This window comes from Diabrotica undecimpunctata, chromosome 2, assembly GCF_040954645.1.
Source record: "Diabrotica undecimpunctata isolate CICGRU chromosome 2, icDiaUnde3, whole genome shotgun sequence".
Lineage (NCBI taxonomy): Eukaryota > Metazoa > Arthropoda > Insecta > Coleoptera > Chrysomelidae > Diabrotica > Diabrotica undecimpunctata.
The window spans coordinates 80,778,292-80,786,586 of NC_092804.1; the positions used below are offsets into that span (position 1 = coordinate 80,778,292).

Consider the following 8,295-nt stretch of genomic DNA (forward strand, 5'->3'; position numbering starts at 1 on the left):
TTAACAAGTAGAAACTTGGTAAGAAGCATCAGTAATCATACTTTCTGGAAGCATGGTATTAGTTATGTTATGTGTATGCTCTTGTATACTGAAAAACCCATTGTGATACAGCTTCAAAATATTGTTGAGACTTTAAAAAACTTCTTCTTCTACGGCACTACAGCCCAAATTGAGCCTTGGCTTCCTTTATTTTTTGCCTCCGACCTTGCTTGTCTGTGGCTGATCTTCTCCATACACGGACTCGTAAAAGGGCTTGTGCGTCGCTATTTACTGTGGTTTCCCAGCGCTTTCTTGGCGTTCCAACCGGTCTCTTTCCCTGTATTCTTATCACATGCCCGAACCATTGCAATCTTTGTATTCTAATGAAGTCTGACAGTGGTGCTTCCTTATAAAGTTGATAAAACTCGTTATTATATCGACTTCTGAAGATTCCGTTTGCTCTCACAGGTCCTAGTATTCTTCTCAATACTTACCTTTCAAATGTGTCGAGTTTGCTTTTGGATGTTTCTTTCAGGACCCATGCTTCACTGCCATAGCATGCTATTGGTCGAATTAAGGTTTTATAGATTCTTATCTTTGTATTTCGGTGGACATTTTTAGTATAACGAGTATAAGTATATCACGACCAATTGTCAGAAATACGCTGTCTCGCCTGAACTTAGAAGAAGAAGAGATTATCATCAAAAGATAATATTATTATATGATTATTTGGATAATGTTTAATATAGAAACAGTTTTATAACTTTTTTGTACAGGGCTGGGATAAAGTATCTAATTAAGTGAATATCTTTAAAAACTATATTATATAATAATGTACTTTCGATTTAATCAAAAATACCCTTAGCTTTTTTAATTTAAATGGAACACTTTGTATATTTTTGCTGATTTTGATGGCTTTCGGTATTCCAAATTAATAGAACTGGGATTTCATCTATTATAGTGTGTTTCAATTTCTACTTTTAAAATTCCTATATTTTTATCGTCTGGTCGTCTAACGGAAAAGTTCAGATAGCTCTAAAGAACAAATCTAACGGGCTAAGATCTGGAGAACGAGCAGACCGTTATATGAATTATCTACGTCTAATCTGTTAAAGTATATGGATAATTTCGTTAAGTAAATCTAAACACCATCAACATCACCATCACCTGTCATCATCCAAGTGTCCGTTTATTAAAACTGGGTCTAAAGCCTATTTCCCACTATTTCCATCTAAACATTCAACGTGTGTGGACGTTATGTAAGGAGCTTTATGTATCCAGTGAGGATTTGAAAACATTTCATTAATTATATTAACTCGTTCGTAAACTCCAGCTACCAGTCAAGATCATCAACTAACAATTATTGAACTAATTTTATCTTATGCGCTTATATTTACAGTTTAATGTAGTTGAAGTAGTCTAGGATGTTTTCTTGCAAAAAGGTCTATGATTTTTTTTTATCTAAGTCAGGGATGCGTTGAATGTTGAAAAACACCAAACCATTTAGTCTCTCCTGGTTCATCCCAGATCTAAGACAGGTATTTACACGTCTTAGAGTTAAGAACGCTCCGCTGTGAAATGTAGTCAGCATTTGAAATTTATTTATATTGCCTTATCTTAATTAAAGACGCATTGAATCCCAATCCGCACTCGCTGTCCCGAAATAAAAGTCTCATTACGGACTGTTGGTGTTGAGATTAAGAAAATAGAAGCAGCCTGCCTGCCCAGGCAGAATTGTGGGATGACGTTAGGGTACCAACACCGTTAGTTTCGCTACTCCCTAACCGAATTACAATTCCAATTACTGTTCATTGTTTAAAATATGTAAAACATATTGTTGCATAAATTAATAATAATTAAAATCAAGCTTTCTGCGTAGTTTAAAGTAATTACAGAAAATGATAATTTAGAGTAGTGATGTTCATTTCCTGAAGTCGGGACAATGGTAAAACTTTAAAAAATAATATTTGTATAATTTGTAATGTTTGTGTAATTTGTAAATAATATATGTATATTCCTTTGTGTTAGATAGAAAAGAGAATTGTCATTTTATTCACAAATTAAATATCATTTTGTTTCTGTCTATCTAAATGGTGCGTTGTTTGTGAAATAACTCTGTAAAGTGGACTTTGATGTTTAGCTTGACGTCCGAAGCAGCAACGTTAATTTTTATGCTAATTAACTGTTAAGTGTTTTCATATTTCAGAGAGAACACGATGGGTAATGCCTGACACTTTAAATATTTGCAGAGCAATGAATACGAGGGTAGGAGGAGTCGAGCCAATAAGCAAATAACTGAGATTTCGACTTTTCTGAACGTAGTGAAGTATAATTGATGTATGTCAATTGATGTTAATTTTAAGAAGATTAATATAAAGTTTCCCATGTGAAATTACCTGGTGAATATCTACTCCTTCATAAAACAACATCAAAAAGCATCTGTAAAACAAGAAAGAGAAAAAAAATCATGAAGAAGGCATTGTGAGGAGATAGAATAGACTGCAGAATTGTCAGGGCTCCCTCAAATGACCATTAGATAAGAATTCTCCCACTCTAAAAGGATCGGGTGACTACATCCAGAATGATGAAGAGACTCTACAAGGTGAACTTTCCCAAGTCTAACAAAACTGATACCACTAGACACATGACAGCAGACTGGACTGAATACCATGAATTATAATTCTAGGAAAAACTGACGTGTCTCATCAGAAGTGGTAAACCAGGAATAAATTAAATGGCAATACTCTTATTTAAGCCAAATAAATCACCGGTTTAGAACGGGATTTATCCAATATTTCCACAGAACGGAAATGACCTGTTGCACAACAAATTATGTATTTAGTATATACAATACTACAGGCTACATTAGGACTGGGGTAAATACCAAAAACATGGAGGTTTATAAGGGTGGCTATTATACCCAAACCTAACAAAACCAGACAGTATGCGTACAGAGTACGACTCTCTACGGAAATAGCACTGTTCCACACCGTTTAGTACGTTTTGAAAAACCAAGAAGTGATGTTGGGTTTATTTCTTGACATAGGTAGAGCATTAGAAAACACCTCAAATATAACAATCACAAAGGCGATTCAAATAAAAGGATTAGACGAATAAGCTGCAGGTTAATTAATAGATTGCATGTTGCGAAGCCCTGTGATATATGCAATGTTAGTGAAGGCACAATAGTCAAACGCTGTCCACAGGGGGAGTCTCATCATCTCTCTTGTGAAATCTGGAACTAACAGCCATGGACATTCTAATGTAGACTCTAGGCTAATGTGGATAAAAACTCAACTGACTTCGATGGGTCACTGGTAGTGGAATGATATGGAATTTGCGAGAAGAGCATTTGCTACAAAATACGTCGGTCCAGAGCTAGCCGTGAAAGTGCCAAAAAGCATCGTGCGTGATAAAAAAAATGCTGGGTCCGAAAGCAACATAACTTTCACTAAAAAAACATAACCGGTCAAACACATCGCCAAATGTACTGCCGGAAATTAACAGCAAAATAATTATTAGTGAATGGAAGATGTACAAAAAACTTAGTGGCTGCAGTACCACCGGTATAAAACAGACGGCTTTCGGTAAAAAAATTGTAAAATAGCTTTCATAATTACATTTTCCTTTATCCTGAATTACACTACTAGTAATTAGCTCAGATAATACTTCCTTTAAATGGGCAAAGTGATCAGGTAACTGATCTACAAAGTGGACATTAGATAGAACATAGATGACGGGATCATCACGAAAGATCTTACGGTTCGTAGTAAGCAAGAGCCTTTACAGGAATACTCAGCGATATTTTGTATAAGGTGGCTATTATTTCAGCGTTGAACTTTAGTAAGCGTTAAGCCACTCCTGGTCTCTGCTAATGAAATTATACATAAAATCTGTGTTGGTCACACCAATCGACCCTACTTATATACGCTATTCACGTTCTCATTTGCAACAAACGTAAAGTACATTTTTTGTTCGTTTTTCTTTTAAGCTAACCAATTACTTTACATCATATTTGGTATTTCATTGATCGTCCACTGAGTTCATTCACCCTTCTCTATCTCCATAGCATGAATCTTCATCAATTTGTCTGTTATTTTATAACATTGATCCCTTATAGTAAAATCACGATTCTCGATAATCAGTTTAACGTCTAAAGTTACCATCTTCTTTGTACTAGTACCGTTCGCGTCATAAAAAACTGGTACAACTCTTATTACCGAAAATCATGTTTTTCAAGTTGTGTAAGTTGATCTTGTCACATGTGTCATTCTAATTTCTAGGGCACTGTTGCCAGTTCAACGAAAATATTATATGAAATCAGCTAAAAGCAGGGCTGTGTGACAGACCGCCAGTTTTGAGTATTCTAAAAACTAAAACATCGAGAATTCTCGATCAGTCAGTCACATTAAATTTGTTTAAACATGCATCCTAAAAAATTCTCATATTAATTTTGTAATTTTTCATTATCTCAATTAAGTACTCATACCTTGATTTGTGTTTTATTATAATTTATGAAAATATTTCAATTCAAATATAGTGATAGATAAAATCAATCTAGACATAACTTTAAATTATTATAATAAAACATTACAGTGAGGTATTGGATCTGTCACTTTATAATCTACGTAGGATAAAGTATAATGTTAGTTTTTGTTAATGTTATCGTTCATATAATAAATAATAAATTAATTTTGGTAGTTGGCCTGTGACTAAACTTATTGATACAAAATACAGTTCGTGTTTGCTAGGTAATTGAAGTAAAAAATTAGATACAGTAGATGCGTTCCAATGTTCCCTGTGCCAATAATCTAGGTTTAAAGATCCTTCAAATATTTTGGATATTAGCTGAACCCTATCTCTGGTTATTAAATTTATTAAATACGGTTTTTTATTATTAATGATAAAAATAATACCTATCTAATAATAACTTTATTTTTTTTAATTAGATTTAGTGCAATTCCGTTATCTGTGATGGCAACAGCGAATTAATTCACGAACCACTGTATCCAGTCTGAACCCAGGTTTACATTGGGAAAAAAAAGTGTACCAGTTTTATATGACGGGAAGTGTACATTCTATACATCTGTTTTTCTGTTACTTCAGTTTTACACCTTTTTCTTCAAGAATCTGTATTCACGCCAATCTTTCTTCCAACTCCCTTTAAGCATGTTCTATTAACACAACATCACCATTGTGACCCTGTTAGAGAGAATGATAATCAAATGCTTAAGTATTTTATTGTGGATGGTATTGTAAATTATTTATACACTTTTATTTACAATTTCTTCATATAATTTTTAATATATTGAAGCAGGTAAACAGGTTTGGAAGAATTTTAAAGATATATGCTGGTAACCGTCGTGATATCAAAAAATTAAATTAAAATCAGGTAAAAATAAGCAAAACAAAAAATATAAAGTAGCATAATACTATTCATTGGAGTAGCCAAAGTCATGTACAGCTGGTTCCTAAATAAACTTATACGACTCTTGGTAAGATTTGATTATTTTGAGCAGTGTATCTGATTGGTCTGACATTATATTATATTTATTATGACAGACAAATAATAAAATAAACAAACAAACAACAAACAGTTGATTACATAATGTAAATTCATAAATTGTAATAATTATTAAGGTCTAAATTTTGATATTTTTTTGAATAACTGCATTTTATAAAGAGTATATAAATGATAGTTTTTACATAAAATAGGGTTGTTGTACTTATTTTTATTATTATTAAGGAATAAAATAAACTTTAAATAAATTTAACTCAACAAACTATTAAAGCAAGAATTGTAACCAAATGCAAGATAACTGGGGACTATTAGACGTAGTAAAACATTTTAGCATAAGCAGTACTACAGTTTTTCCGTTAATAAAAAATGGAGGGAACAAGAAACTCTCGAAAGAAAGAGAGGATCTGGAAGAACAAAACTATACTAAATACTTATACTAAATATGTAAAAATAAAATTAATATTTTGTAATATCTCCATCAGCATTGATAACAGCTTGTAGTCTTCGGTCCATCTGCGTGAAAGAAACTATGAAATTGTCTTCTTCAGAGAGCTCTTCCCAAACCTTTTGTATATCGTGCTACAGCTCTTTAACATTTTAAGGTATAAAATTACGTCGATATAAACGTTTTATAATAACCCCCACACATTCTTGATTGAGTTTAAATCTGGACTGTAGCTGGGCCATGGTAAGGATTCGATGTTGTTATTCTGGAGCCACTGGTTTATTATATTTGCAGTGTGATAAAATTATTTTCTGGGTACAACTGTTCTACACTGGGAAATATGATGTTTTCTAGAATATTCAGATAAGTCTGCCCAACTAACCTGTCATCAATACGCCATACCATTCACATTCCTCTAGATGAAATCCATCCCCATACATTGGCGCTAAAATGACCAGCTGTCCGATATCTATCAAGGTATGAGGAAGAAATCTATTATTATCTGGTCTATACACCCCAACTTTGCCCTTTTTAGAAGATTGAAAACATTTCTCATATGTAAATATTACCCTGTCCCAAAAATCTTGATTTTGTAGCTGATGGTTTAAAGCAAATATGTCTTGATTGCTTCTGTTGTAGTGTAAGAGCTTGTTTTTTGCTGCAGTTCGGTTTCTAAGAAGCGATGCTTTAATTCTGCGCCAAGTTGTTGTCTTTCTTACTGGAAACTGTGAGATAATTCTTGCAGGTTTCGCATTTTTTAACGGAATCTCTTATGATCTCTCCAAAAGCGTAGATCTTCATGAGCGGTAGATATTTTTGGTCTTCTAGAACCTTGCTTTCTTTTGAGAGTTTCTTGTTCCCTCCATCTTTTATTAATATTAGAAACTGTTGTTCTGCTTACGTTAAAATGGTTCGTACCGACAGATAGTGACCAACCATCTTCTAATTTCGTTACAATTCTTGCTTTTAGTTCCTTGCTAGCATGTGGAGCCATTTTTTTGATGTTGAACAGAATAAGTTATCTGACAAATTTTAAGATTTGGCAGTGACAGTGACAGTATGTAAATAATAAGTATGTATCCTTTTAAATACACTGCTTAATTTTCTAGAAAATACGCTCTAAGAGTATCAGTTTTTTTAGGAACCAGCTGTACGAGTATTACAAAACTTCATCACTTACAATATACTCGTATCTATTATTTTTTCTTCTATATGCTGACCTATTATATGCTTATATTCTAATCTCTGAGTTCCTATTTGGGAAAATCATATTACTTTGTCATCTTATTTATTTTCGTTCTAATTATTTATATTATTTTCAGGTAAGCCCATTTTTCAAGTAGAACGATATCGGTAAGTTATAAAAATGTGAAATTCAAATTAAAATTAAAATTAAGATTGAAATTAAGATAAGTAAGGACAATCAAACAACCGAAGTATCCAGAAGAATAATACAAGGATGGGCAGCATACGGAGCTCTTAGGAACATTTTTAAGAGTGAAATCCCAACTAATATGAAGAAAAAAGTTTTCGACCAATGCGTGCTACCGGTGATGACCTATGGTGCAAAAACATTATCGCTCACAAGGAAAAACGCACAAAAACTAAGAGTAGCGCAGAGAAGAATGGAGCGATCAATGATAGGGGCCACTTTATAAAACAGGATTAGAAACGAAGATCTACAAGCTAAGACCAAAGTCATAAACGTCATTGAAAGAAGGTGTAACTTAAAATGGAAATGGGCTGGACACGTTGCCAGAATGAAGGACGGAAGATGGACTCGCAAACTAGTTGAATCAGGCCTATGTCTAGCAGTGGATTGAGAGAGGCTGATGATGATAAAAATGTGTAATAATTTTAATAAGTTTTTTTTTTGTTTTATTTATACATTGTTTTATGTACACGCATTCGTATCCTCCTTTTTTTTCAAACTCAATAAACTTTTTTTAAAAACAAATAAAATATTTTAACGACATCAAGAAATTTTTGGAAGATTAAAAAATATATAAAAATTTAGAAGCATAAGCTAACCATAGACGTATATATTATTAATATAGAACGAATACACCGGCCGCGCATACTAACGACAAGATATCTTGCGTTTGTTTGATCTGTCAATCAATACTTACTTGATGTATTACAGGGACAACGAACAATTAAAAAAAGGATGGGGTCGGCACTTAGCTCTACAGACTGCTTAGTCTGTGTTAATATACGTATATGAAGCTAACCTAAAATACTGGTTTATTAATAATAACAAGCGATAGGCCAACAGATATTCTGGCAAAGTTGTCGGACTGTACAGAATATATAGAAAAAGAAAGTATGTTGGCGAAAAAATTTTTCTGTT

General features: G+C 33.1%; 1 long non-coding RNA gene across 1 annotated transcript in view; it reads left to right on the forward strand.

Annotated features, from left to right (window-relative positions):
• The window catches only part of LOC140433359 (uncharacterized), a 502,525-nt gene extending 494,985 nt beyond the window's left edge, over positions 1-7,540 (forward strand). The window contains exon 3 of the long non-coding RNA XR_011949932.1: positions 7,268-7,540. This is a non-coding gene — a long non-coding RNA (uncharacterized lncRNA). The remainder of the gene's footprint in view (positions 1-7,267) is intronic.
• Positions 7,541-8,295: the final 755 nt, after the last annotated feature.